Raw genomic sequence first — 13,758 nt, forward strand, 5'->3', positions numbered from 1 at the left:
GAGGACTTGCCTTCTTCTCTGTGCGGAGTGGGAGTGAGGACAGGGGTTCCGGCCTGGGTTCCTTGCTTCTCACTGGGTGAGGCTTTGTCTGTGGCTCTTCTGCCCCTTGTGGGTGAAGAGGGGGAAGAGACTCCTTTATCAGCCATACAGTCTTACCATCACATACCACGGTGTTTGTTTGAAATTAGAGATGCGACTGTTGGGGAGGGCGGGGCTTGTGTTGGGATAAAGAGGCCAAGAAGGAGTTTCAGTGGCAGGAGGTGGCACTGTTCTGTTCCCAAGTTCCTCCGCTGACCGCTCCTTCACTGGGTGGGGCGAAACTCTTATGGCTTCCTTTTCCTGGTTCTTCTTTCTGATTTCTCCTAGAACTTCAGCCTCTAATTTCTTCATTCTCCAAGCGAAGAGGGTCAGGTCGGGGTACAGGAGCAGGAAGAACTTTTGAACTAACAGTTGGGTGCACAGCCCCCAGAGTGGCCAGCACTGCAGGAGCAAGCCTTCATTCCAATTGCATTTGATCTGGCGTAATTGTTTAAATGCCACTTAGATGGTCAAAGTGGTCTCCGTTTAGCTAATAAATTACATGCATTACCCTGCATGCTTCCTGACCTCATCACCCACCTGGAGAGGCACTGAACAGCAGGAATGTAGCAGAAGCCAGATGAGAGTTGGAATTTTCTCACAATCCTACTAAAACTAGGAGGCAAAATTACTGACTATATGCATAACAATGTCACTTCAGTTGCACTCAGAAATACAAAGGAGCTCACCACTCCAAGTTCAAGGCTGACGTAGACAGTGGAGAGTGGGGGAAACAGCCCTGATCCTGACCAGTGTTTCCTCAGTCCTGTTTTATAAATGCTATCATGTTAGTCCCTGAATCATGGCAGAGAGATGCTCCAAAACTGTACTTCCAGAATGCAGAGACGTAAGAAAGCTCTTGCTAAGCATTTCATGGAACATCGATGTGTAAATATATAGACACACTGCTTTATCAGGGTGATAATTTACAATTTCACGATATATATATATATATATATATATATAGCTATAGTAAGGACCATTCAGTAGCCTAGGCATAACTTTAAAATATCCAATCCTATGCATCCACTACCCAATTTCAACACTTACCATTCCTCCTTGGTGACTGTCAGAACCTTGGTCCACCTACGTTTCTCTACAAAACGTTTTATCTTTTCAAACCTTTTCCTTCCTTCCTTCCTTCCTTCCTTCCTTCCTTCCTTCCTTCCTTCCTTCCTTCCTTCCTTCCTTCTCTCCTTTCTTCTTTGGGGCAGGGTCTCATTATGTAACTCTGATTGTTCTGGATATTGCCGTAGACCAGACTGTCCTTCAATTCACAGGAAATGTGCTACCTCACCTACACTAAAATTCTCGTCTTTAAAGGCAATCACAATAGTATAACCAAACAGCCAAAAGAAAAAAATAACAAAATTCTTCCCTGATTTTACTGGTTTCATTCTCCATGGCTTACGTACGTTTTTCTTGAACATCTAATGTATTCAAATTAGAATCCAAGTAAGGGTCATTTTTTGCAGCCACTCATAGTCTGTCCCATCTGTATTTCTTATCTTGCAGATTATTTGTTCTGGGGCGTTCTCTGCAGTCTGGAACCGGGGGGATTCTTTCCTCAGGTGCACTGTCCCTGTGCTGGGGTCCTAAGGAAGGATATTTCACAGGTCTGGAGTTGCTTCCACTGGGAGACAGGAAAGTTGTTTTGTTTTCCTTTTGAGCATGTGTGTGGGGGGAGGGGTTATAGAATTCCCACTGTGACCATCATCTAAGTCCTTAATTCAGTAGGAGAGACAAGGACAAAGTTCTGTCCTTCCCTCATGTCTAGGTCACTCAGGTTTAATTTGTAAAGGAAATTCAACTCCAATCACCACATTTCCCCTTTCCTTACCAGTTTCCAAAACATTGCTTTCCAACATTTTCTGAAGGTGACTAGTGATCCCCACGGCCCCCATCCCACTCTCTTTCCTCCCTCTGTGCACTCTCCCCCTTGTCCTTTCTTCCTCTCTCCTCTCCCTCCTCCCTCTATTCTCCCTCCCTCCCTTCCTTCCTTCCTCTCTCCTTCCTTCTCTCTCTCCCTCTCTCCCTCTCTCCTTCCTTCTCTCTCTCCATCTCTCCTTTCTTCCCACCTGATGGAATAAGTCTTTATGAACACATACCTCTTTGCACTGTCGGTGGCTGTGACAATTTCTGGGGTATCCTGACATGTAGACTCATCTTGGACATTTCTCTTTCTACATCCTGGGATCACAAGACAGTTGAAGAGAAGTAAATAGAGGCTTCTTTAAAGTTTAAAACACTTGCCAGCATTGACCCCTCACACTCACTGTGATGAGCTGGGCCCTTCGGCAGCATGTGCTGTAGGGTAGTCTGGATTTGGCTGCAAGTCAGATGTGGGCAACCAAACTTCTCCTTGGGAGCTGGCCCTTCCCTCTGTCTTCCCGCAGGCCTGTGCTCTGCACTTCCTGATGTAGTAGGATAACTATCCAACAAGTAGGTGCCAATTAACCGGAAGGAGCATGGGTTGCAGTGCTGAGCAGCTCCTGGCCAGCTTTGTCAGCACGGACTCCATAGATGTGGGGATGAGAGAAACACAATGGTGCAGGATAAGGACGGGGGGGGGGGGGGGGGGGGGGGGGACACGACGACACTGCGGCACTTCAGGGGTGGCTGTGAGACATGAACTTAGCCTGCCAGGAAAGCGTGAGCTGACAGAACATCCTGCTCATGACTGGGCTGCTGAGAAGGGGTCACTACCCAGGCTCCTGCACACTCCAAGGATGTGTCACTTTCCACACGCGACCTTCCCATGGACATCCATGTGATGTCAGCCACTGTTCCCACGATTGGCTCCCAGCTGCCTGGCACAAGGCTGAGAGCTGTGACCATACAGCACCGGCTTCTCCAACTGCCTTGTGTGTCGAATGCTTAGGCTCTGGGCTTTTGAAGAACACACTGCAAAACCGCAGCCTCATCAGCAGTGACACACAAGCAAGGAGATTAAACCACACATGAAACTGTGTGGGAATTCACTCCGAGGTCGGCACAAGCTCAGGGCGATCCATGAATACATTCTGAGGAAAAACGTGAATTAAACCAGGGTGCAATCTTGAGCTTCAGCTCAGCAGGTGCAGGTCACATGACCGTGTAACCGAAACACAGGTAACTGGAGGGCACCTGGGCCCCAAAGAAAGGCCTCATAGGTGAACTGGTTTACACTGTACAGTTGATTTTTGTCATCACACGACAAGAAGAACGCATATAACACAAGTACAGAAACAGCAACTAGGAAACAAACTGAATTGAAACTGGACCTTAAAATAATGAAATGCAGATTATGAGGGCGACTTTGCCTCACATTTAACATTTAGTCACAATGAGAAGCAAATTTTAAGATGGAAATTATTAAACCAAGTATTTTCTCCCATTTTTATGGTGTTAAGTATATCTAACATAAAATTTGCCATTTTAACCGTTTCCCCCCAGAATACAGCAAGTGTTGTTGAGTATATTTCCTGCCCACAGAATCCATCTGTGTTCCACACTGAACTCTGGTTCCTATAATCACTGACCCTCCCTCCTCCATCCCTGGCCACCTCAGGCCACTTTGTCTCTGAATTGGACCCTGGTATGAGTGGAAGCCACAGTCCCTGTCTGCTGTGGCCAGTGAGGTGGTAAGATTCTTGTCACTTCTAGCCTGGTTGCCTTGCACAGTATCACATTCTGTTTCCCTTTCATGGGACCACCTAGCGGGGCACGATGGGAGATTCCAGCGAGAGGTTCACTTCTGAAAACTGAGCCAGGTCTTTACTGGAGCCCAGCTCACAGGGAGTAAGTTGTGCACTCAGCCAGGCGGGCTTCATGGACCCTGAGACAGGAAGTGCGGGACATCTCACCAGCAGCTCTGCCCCCGTTTTCTTGGCGGTCATGGACTTCTCTCTGCTGGGACCTGGTGTCCTGCTGAGGCCCCACACGGAGCTCTTCCCAGCCCTTGCATTTCCTGTGTCTGGCTTCCCACCTGACCTGCAAGGCTGACATTCACACAGGACTGTCCCTATTCTCCCTTCCTGCCACGGTGCAGTGAACACAAGCTACTCATTCATGTTCCTCTTAATGGACATTTGTGTCATCTCAGGCACCCATTATGAAGTCATGTGGGCTGGCAAGATGGCTCAGTGGGTAAAGTCACTTGTCACCAAGCCTTGAGTTTGATACCTGGATCCCACTTCATGGAGGGAGAAACCTGACTGCCAGAAATTGTCCTCTGACCTCTACACATGTGCCATGGCATATGCACCCCCCACCATGCGCACAAGTAAAAGTACATATATGATATTTTCAAAGAAAATTTAACAATCATTAGCTTTCTGAAAGGTGGCCACAGCCATTCTCCAAGAGTCTTTCTTCATCTAGGTCATTTTTTTAATGTGCACATCGTCTCCAGCCTCAATCCTCATGCGTTTTCACACCCTGAAGCAGCCTCTCCAGGTGCCTCCTCATCAACGCCGTTTTTTCCAGGACTGGTTCCCCCTGACACACAACCTGCACTATTTCCCAGGACTTCCTGCTTCCTTTGAAACCAGCCTCTCTGCAGGAACCAGCTCCCAAGCATCGGTGCCCCCTGCCAGGTGGATGCAGAAGATAAACAGGTGGGCAGTTTGACAGGGATAATTTCCAGTGGTCACTTACAGGAGACACTTACATGTTGTGTCAGCTTTTTGTTCCTGAGTAAGCCTTGGAACTGGGGCTGAGTCCACAGCCTCAGCTAATAAAACCCTCTTGCATCCGTTTTGAAGTGTATCTCTGCAGCCAATCCCTGACCCTGTCACTTCTGAGGCCATTCCCCGCATCCCTCACTCCTTGCTGAGGTCTTTGATTAGTGGTGCATATCTGTGGCAAGGGGGTGGTTGTCACTGGAATTAAGGAAGGCTGGGTATGATTTGACTGCAAGAGCATGAAGGTCTGCTTTAAGAGAGATATGCAAAGCCTGTGGTTAGAATGATTACAGCCAAACATCAGGACGCCTAGATAAAACCCCTGACATCCCACAGCAGGGGGACACATGCTAAGAACCTCATTTTGATGAATATACATTTTGACTTTTCAACTACAAGGGAATTGGGGCAGAGCATCTACTTTGCACTTTCTAATTAATGGCCCGGATGGGTCGTCCTTTCTTTGTTTTATCTATTGATTTTATCTCATTAAGGGGGAGTGGAAATTAGTTCTATTTTCTCTTCTTTGGTAAATTTGTCTTTTCATTACAAGCTGGGAGTGAGAACACACGGGCCATGATCTTGGCTGCTGCAGGTGGGGTTGCATGCAGAGGCCCTTTTCTGTAACAAAAAGTGTGTGTGTGTGTGTGTGTGTGTGTGTGTGTATGTGTGTGTGTGTGATAGCAATGGGTCTCCTGGAGGGCATCATTGCTCATTCTGTTGAAAGTATCGGAATCTGTGCAGGGCAAGCTAGGCCTGACTGAGTCCGGTTTACATCGGATCAGCACAGAGAGGTAGAGACAAGTTTCCTGGATATTAGGTCAAAGGTGGTTGGCTGAACAGTGGGAGAGCGTGCTCAGAACTTGGAAACACTAGCCTTCACCTGATGATAGCGCTGCTTTTCAAGGTCGGAAAAGATTGGGCATTGATTCCGAGGGCAGTCAGCTCCTGCTCGTAGGACACACAGTGTGGTTAGACGCCCTCTCTCCCTCCCACCTCAGCCTGGATGTGCTCAGCTTCCCTCTGCAGTTCTCTTGATATCCCTCAAAGAAGAGGGCTTGGATCTACACTCACAGGAATAAGGGAAATGCCAGGTTTATCTGTTGATCTACTGAAGCAAATATGACCGAGGTGATGTGACTATTGATGGTAAGTTCAGTCTCAAACACTTTGGAGTCCCAGTGACTTCCTTTGGGGACAGAAAAACTCTGGTTGTTTGGAGACATCCAGAACACTCAGGTCTCAGTCTCCAGCATTCACCAATGTGGCTGCCTGTGCCTTATCTTCCTGATGGTCTGGGAGCTTATGCCTTCTCACCCACTACCAGCTCACCCACCACCAGCTACTATCTCAAAAGAGAAGCTCCTTTTACATGTTCTAAAAGCTTGTTTCTCACAGTGCCCCCCCCTCAAGGTAGCAGATGCCTAAGAGTTCCCAGGTGAGCCTTGTGAGGTCCTGGGCTCCCTGGAGCCAACTGGGCCTTTTGCAGTCACTGCTGTAGCCACAGAGCCTGTGCTTGGCTTCCAGGGGCCCTTCAATCATTTCTGAGAGGATGATGGAGATGAAATTACCTCCAGCAACCAGATTTACAAGTTTGGGGTTCCAGGCATGGCCGCATTCAACTCTTCCCAGGCGCTGGAGCCAACTTAGGTAGAGGACATCCTCCAAAATCCCATTTACCCTTTTCAGCAAAAAGAGACCCCAGGGAAAAAAGAGAGTAAGAAATCTAATAAAGAGCATGCTGAGAACTTGCTGCCAGCAGTACATTTGCATAATTTATGACTGAATGTATAAGAACACCATTTCTTTTTAGAGACATATTTTTATTATGACACGCACGAATATGTACATAAATATTTCTTTGTATAGCTAGTGGGTCCTACCTACTGATGTCAGAGGAGAAGGCAGTGCAAGCCTCCTTCCTGCCTGTCCTTGTCCTCACTGCAGGCTCTTGAAAGGGAACCAGAACAGAAGGTCCGTAGTTCAAGATCCATCCTGGTGGATGAAGACGGCAGAACTAGATGAAGAGTGTTTGGTCATGGTTCAACCTCTGTCTGGTCCCTACTTACAAATTGGCAAATATCAAAGACAAACCTAGAGCAGACTGAAGAGTCCTTGTGCATGCCACCTTCTCTCTGGGCCTCCGTGTTTGTCCCAGCGGTCCTTAGTGTCCTGAATGTGGCTTTCGCCTCCCAGCCCCCACTGAGGCTTCTGGAGGCTGTTCAGCTCCATCTCCTGCTTGCCTTTCATTTTCCCCCAGGCTGTTTGCAAGGTCCACAGCCTCCAGGCAAGAGCAGTGCTCAGTGCCCTTCACCAAGACAGTCCCCTTCTTCCTGGACTATTCCTCACTGCCTCCTAATTCCCTCTCTAATCTTGAAAAATCATTTCCATTTGGAATTCTGCTTTTGTGCAGAAGCATTTTATTCAGTTTTTCTGTGTTAGAAGTAAAATATTTTTCTTTTTGAATGCCAGTCCTTCATATCCCTTGCCAGATGACAGCTAGATGCACCTATCATCTTGGTCACCTGACTTCCTACTACAAAATCATAGCCTTTGTGTGCATCATTTTTTGTTGTTTGTTTTGTGTGATGTGTGTGTATATACATGTGGTATGTGTGTGTATATGTATGCGTGCACACAAACATGGGCAATGTGGAGCTAAGAACATGATACCTCACAGAAAACACATTGGCATGGTGATTTTTTGAGTTGAGGGAGATCATTAGAAACAAGCCACCTCTCATTTAATTGTCTTCCTGTCTCTTCCTCACAAAAAACTTGTAACCCCCAGAAGTGTTCATGTTATGTCTTGCCCCAGCCCCAGGGATCTGCTGAGAGCTGCCCAGTATGGAGGTGGATGGGTATCTTACAGGCACAAGGACTCTTCACAAACCTTGTTGAGTCTTCTGTGTTGATTGCTCTCACACCACACCCCTGTCCAGTCTCCTTTCTGCACACCCCTGCACTTCTATCACAATTAACATAAAATCCTGTTTCTCTCAGCCTTGGGGACATTCATCATATGTATTCGTGCTTCTGAGGTTGGTTTCTTTCACATAACGTGGTGCCCTGGGACCCCACATACTTGAATGCATCGTAGCTAATTCTTCTGTGTTGCTGAGGGATAGTCCATGTAGACTTATTCTGGAGATACTGGAAAAGTTCCACACACGCTTGGTGCAGAGGGTGCAGTACACAGGACATCCAGTCGTGGAGGTGCTGCTCCGCGTTGGAGTGATGTTTAACTGTGCAGTCATTAAACTCGAAGAGTTGTGGTAGCCTGTTTTAAGTTTTTAATGGACAATGAGTGGGGCTGGATTCAAGTTGTCCTTGCCCGCCCTGCACCTTTGTCACCTAAGGGAAGTGTGTCAGGTTGCATTCGTTTCCTTGTTTGTGACAAAGGCAAATTAAGGGGAGAGGGGTTGTTTTGGCTCACAGTTTGAGGGTGCAGACCGTCCTGCTGAAGGCATGGTGGCAGGAGCATGAGGCAGCTGGTCACAGGGCATCCACAGTCAGGAAGCAGCTGGTCACATGGCATCCACAGTCAGGAAGTGACTGGTCACATGGCATCCACAGTCAGGAAGTGACTGGTCACATACATTCACAGTCAAGAAGCAGCTGGTCACATGCATCCACAGTCAGGAAGTGACTGGTCACATGGCATCCACAGTCAGGAAGTGGCTGGTCACATGGCATCCACAGTCAGGAAGCAGAGAGAGATGAACGCTGGTGCTCAGCTCACCTTCTCCTTTCAATTCGGTCCAGCACCTCAGTCTCTGTAGAATGGAGCTGCCACATTCAGGGTGGCTTTTCTCACCCCAGTTACAACTTACTGGAGGCAGCCTCAGGGATATGCCTCACGTGCGTCTTTTATGGTTTTCAAATTGACGGTGATGACTGAGCACAGAGGGATCAGCTGGGAGCTTTGCCAAAGATGGATGAGGTGCTCAGAGGAGACAGAAAGAACAGGACCTGCCTGGGCCTACTAACCCACCTCTGCTGAGCCTGTAAAGCAGGGTTTGTCCTGTCAGGGAGGCTTGGCTTCAGGAAACCACCGGAGGGGTGGAGGGAGCTGTAACTATCACATCCTAGCCAAGGTGGCAAATCCCGTCATACCAGGCTCAGCCTCTCAGACCGATGACATTAAGTCCTCAATCCTCTGACTCCCCTAAGTCTTCCAGACTGGCCTGACTCTGAGCACTGTGTGTGATTATCTAACGTCTGCCTGCAGGAGATAATTCAGTGTTCACTGGCATCTCAGCATCCCTTGTTCCTTGGGAGTTCATGCCTCATTCTAAAACCAACACAATGATCCTCCAAAGATGATCTGGCTTCTTATGTCAATGATGATAGAGGGCTGGGCCATGAGGGGGTAGGACTCCCAGTCACCAGTACAGATGCAGGACACTCTACCATTTATTCAGCCCCTGTTCTATGACAAGCCATCTGGAGCCTTCCTCATGGGCAGTCTGGCATAATCCCCACCCAGTCCCGTGATGTCGGTTTACCTATGACCTAGGGCTTGGAGATATCATTGAGAGGTCTGTCACTCATGTTAACCTACAGCTATGAAGTGGCAAAGAAGAGACATGAACCCGGGGCTGCTCAATTTCATAGTCCAAGTTCTAAACATAGAACCACAGAGCTGAGTCACCTAGATTAATACCCAGGTGCTTGTGTTTTATCTGCCACCCTTGAGAACTTGGCTTGGGTGCATTCTTCACTAAGAGATGGGTAGCATGTGATCTGTAAAGCTGTTGACCACTTTGGACTGAAGAGTTGTAGGACTCAGGGTGACATTTGATGATTTATAGAAGTGTGGCAATTTGGACTAAGGCTTTACAGACCAGAGCAACAAGGGGTTCACTCTTTGTAGGGGATCCTTACTCACAGTGAACATGGAAGTGAGTCAATTTCCAAACCACACAAGATACAGAGCAGCTAACCAGCAGTTCCCAGTCTGCCATCCCTGAACAAGGACATCCTCTCAGTCCTCTTGGTTAAGGAAGGTCATGCACTACAATATTAGTGACTTTTTTTTTGTCCCTGAGACCAAACATGTGATAAGAAGCAAACTGAAGGAGAGAGGGCTGTGTTAGCTCACAGTATCATGGTGGGAAAGCATGGTGTTTGGGCTTCACCCTTGTGGTTAGAGCTGACGGGAAGCAGAAAGAGCATTGTATGGCCTTCCCAGTGACCTTCCTCCAGCCATGCCCCTCCTGGTTACATTGCCAGTCTCACCTCACCCCCCTTTTTAAATTTATTTTATTTTGATTTTGGGACAGAGTCTTGCTGAGTTGCCTGGCTGGCCTTGAACTCAAACGTTTGAACTTATCACCCTCCCATCTCAGCCAGGAGTAAAGGCCTGAGGCACCTTGTCTACTTTATATTTGACTCTCTTAAACTAAACAACAGTAACAGCAACTACAAAACCTAAAACTGTTTTCCTCCCATTATTTTAAACTTCCACACCACTGTTTTTCTTTCTTTCTTCCTTCCTTCCTTCCTTCCTTTCTTTCTTTCTTTCTTTCTTTCTTTCTTTCTTTCTTTCTTTCTTTCTTTCTTTCTTTCAGAAACATAAAAATCTGCCACAAAACCAATGGGAATGGACGGATTTTAATTGGCTTTTTCAGATTAAACCCATTTATGCAGAACTTGCCCTAGAAATTCCCCAAGAATTGAAACTCCAAACTGGGATGTCTCCAAAACTTTAAGAAGGCACTAGTTCCTCAAAAAGAAAGGTAAAAGAAGATGAATCAAGTTCAAAGATATTTCAAAAGGAAGGACTTCAAATGAGAAGTTCGCAATGGTTTCTTTTGTCCCAAGGATGGGATATTTGTGTAGAGCACCTAGCTGGAGGTGCCTGTCCCCTGACATCCCTGAATGGAGGTCAGTGCCGAGGGGCCATGATGGTGGTGTGCATATTTAGATCGGCCAAAGACAGTGGCCCAGATATTTTGTCAGGAACAGCTGCTTAGAATTTAGGCAAACCTTTGAAATCCCCGCAACAGGATGATTTCCTCATTAGGACACAACAGCATTTTAAATGTTTTTAATGTGATATCCCCAGAGTGGTTGGGTAGGCAAGCACTGTCTGCGGTACCCTGGCCTATCTGCAGCTTGGCGGGAGAGGGGATGAGGCAAAGCGTTTTGAGCTGTGAGGCCCAGACATGGAGGGAACACACTGGGGAGCAAGATGTGGAGGGAACACACTGGGGGAAAAGATTTCCATGCTTCCATTCCTGGAAAAAAAAATCAGTCCTGCTTGTTTTCCTAAGAGAGGGACTGTCCTGTGGTCTCAGGATGGATGCCTTCTGGGCTCCTTGATAGTTGGATATGCCAGCAGTTCAGGGTTCCCAGAGACCTAGAGTGAAAGAAAATACCCATTTAGAAGATCCAATGTTTTTCAAACTGAATGGGTGGTGTGCTCTTTGTCCCACGGAATCTGTTCTTTGAAAATGCTCACTTAAGTTACCAGGTGAGGTCCCATCAAAAGGAAAAGAGCCAGATGTCACAGGCTATGGTGGACAACTGTGGAAACACATCTTCCACCTTGAGGTTGCCACTCGATTGAGAGAGACATCATCACTCTGCAGCGAGGACACAGCTCCAGTGTATCAGAGGGCACCTCTAAGGACCAAAAGGTCAGTGAGGGCACTGGCTTCAAGCAGGTGATGTAACCTGGTCCAGAAAGGCCACTTAGCCCCATCTGTCATCATATTCCCTGTGTTTCCAGCTTTAAATGAAATCTGGATTAAATTGCATTTAAAAAGAGAAAGGAAATCAAATTAACTTCAAATAGGTAGATCCTGAGCTCTGATGGCATGAAGTCAATGCTCTCTCTGGCTTCGCCCTGACTGTGTTAGCTGTGTATGCTAAGCATCCTTGCCAAGCAATGGCAGAGGACAGCCACCAGCAGCACCCCTGCCCTGCGTCACCAAACCTCTTTCCAGAGACACAGCCCTGTCTCTGAACACCTGAAGCTTCAGTTATCAGCCTACACCATGTGTGCTTCTCTGTGCTGATTCCTGCGGTTGTGGCCAAGGCATGGAACCTGTTTTAGAGCTAGGTGTGGATCAGCTCTGTGCACACCTCACAGTTTGAGAGTGGGGAGTACAAACAAGATGAGTGGTACTTCCAGAAAGTCTCTCGGGGAAGAGAGATGACCACCATATAAGGCTGGGAAGCAGGGAAAAAGCAAGTCTAGGAAGTTCCAGAGGTGGCTGAGTAATTGGATTCCTATCCAGTTGGAGTTCCCCTGAGGTTGATGCTCAGTAGAACTCGATTAAATACATGGAATGAAAGGATGATTTAAGAGAACAGCCTACATGTCAAGATAGCAGACTCTCGGAACCAGATGGAGGGGCTGGCTTTTCCACATCACTAGTTTGAAAATCAAGTGATGTGACACTTGAGGTTCTGAGAGAGAGAGAGAGAGAGAGAGAGAGAGAGAGAGAGAGAGAGAGAGAGAGAGAGAACAGAGTCTCAGTAGAACTAGGTGAAGTTCCCACAAGACCTGTAGCAATTCAACACTGAAACACTATAGCCTGCCATAGTCTATCCCAGTTTGTCCTCAGCCTGCCTCGCCTGCCCATCCCATCCCAACTTGTCCCTAGCCTGCCTCAGCCTATCCCAGTCTGCCCTAACCTGTCCCCAGCCTGCCCCTACCTGCCCCAGCCTGTTCCCAGTCTGCCCCACCTGCCCCACCTGTCCCCAGTCTGCCCCAACCTATCCCAGCCTGTCCCCAGCCTGCCCCCACCTGCCCCAGCCTGCCCCCACCTGCCCTAGTCTGCCCCTACCTGCCCCAGCCTGTCCCCAGTCTGCCCTCACCTGCCCCAGCCTGTCCCCAGCCTGCCCCTAACTGCTCCAGCCTGTCCTCAGCCTGCCCTCACCTGCCCCCACCTGCCCCAGCCTTCTCCAGTCTGCCCCACACAGGGCCCTGCTGACAGAACCAGGGCTCCCATACTGGAGGTAGCTCCTTGAGCATAGAGCGGCCCTGACAAGGGAGAAGATGCATATGCTGCCAGCCAGCACTCAGCTATTCTGGGTAGAAAGCTCTGTCCTTAGAGAGTTTCATCCCTAGATAGCTCTCCACCCTCAGCTGTTTTCATCCCTTGAAAGCTCCATTCTTAGATATTACTGTCCCCAGATATCTCTATCTTCAGGATATTCCCAGAGAGCCTCACCTCTAAAGTTCTATCTACAGACAGCATCATCCTAAGACAGTTTAATCCCCAGATAGCTCTGTCTCAAGATAGCTCCATCCCAGATGGCTCCATCCTCAGATGATGGCTCCACCTCCAGAAGACAGCTCCATCCAAGACGTCTCCATCTTCTGATGACGATGGCTCCACCCTCAGATGAGAGCTCCACCCCTGGATGACAGTTCCATCCAAGATGTTTCCATCTTCTGATGATGATGGCTCCACCCTCAGATGAGAGCTCCACCCTCAGATGAGAGCTCCACCCTCAGATGAGAGTTCCATCCAAGATGGCTCCACCCTCAGATGACAGCTCCTTCCCTAGATAGCTCTAGCCTCAGAAAAGCAAACCGCAGTGAGTGCAGAGACACAACTGAGGCTCATAGCTCAGGCATGCGCAGCCCACGTGGACCATCAGAGTTCCAAGAGAGGCAGATAAAGGATGCCACATTCTCCCTTCTCTGTGAAACTTCTCTATTCTGGAAAGTTCCTGAGCCATAGGTTTAGAATCTCCCACTTTCCACTGTTTGTGGAATATGTTTTTCTCCAGGCCTAGAACACCTTGACAATCCAAGAGAAAGGCCTGAAGGCCAAGGAACCTGGAGATGTAGAGCAAGATGTTGGGGAAGCCGTGACTCAGAGGACAGGATGTGGGGACAGGTGCTGGTAAGAGAGAATTTGGAACTCTAGGAGAGAGTGTGTGGGTGACAGGGAGATAACTAAACACAGCTGGCAGCCAGTTCATTTGAAGAGCAAAGTGCAGATGACCACAGGCAAGCTGTAGTGAGCATTTGCTCAAGCCCAGTGGCTTTGCC

At 48.1% G+C, this 13,758-nt stretch overlaps 1 long non-coding RNA gene across 1 annotated transcript; it reads right to left on the bottom strand.

Annotated features, from left to right (window-relative positions):
• Window positions 1-1,454: 1,454 nt before the first annotated feature.
• Window positions 1,455-4,124, bottom strand: LOC143272798 (uncharacterized). Its single transcript, XR_013050378.1, has 3 exons — window positions 3,924-4,124; window positions 2,187-2,268; window positions 1,455-1,673 (listed from the first exon to the last, which is right to left on the bottom strand). It is a non-coding gene; the product is annotated as an uncharacterized LOC143272798 (long non-coding RNA).
• Window positions 4,125-13,758: the final 9,634 nt, after the last annotated feature.

Source organism: Peromyscus maniculatus, chromosome 4 (assembly GCF_049852395.1).
Source record: "Peromyscus maniculatus bairdii isolate BWxNUB_F1_BW_parent chromosome 4, HU_Pman_BW_mat_3.1, whole genome shotgun sequence".
Classification (NCBI taxonomy): Eukaryota; Metazoa; Chordata; class Mammalia; order Rodentia; family Cricetidae; genus Peromyscus; species Peromyscus maniculatus.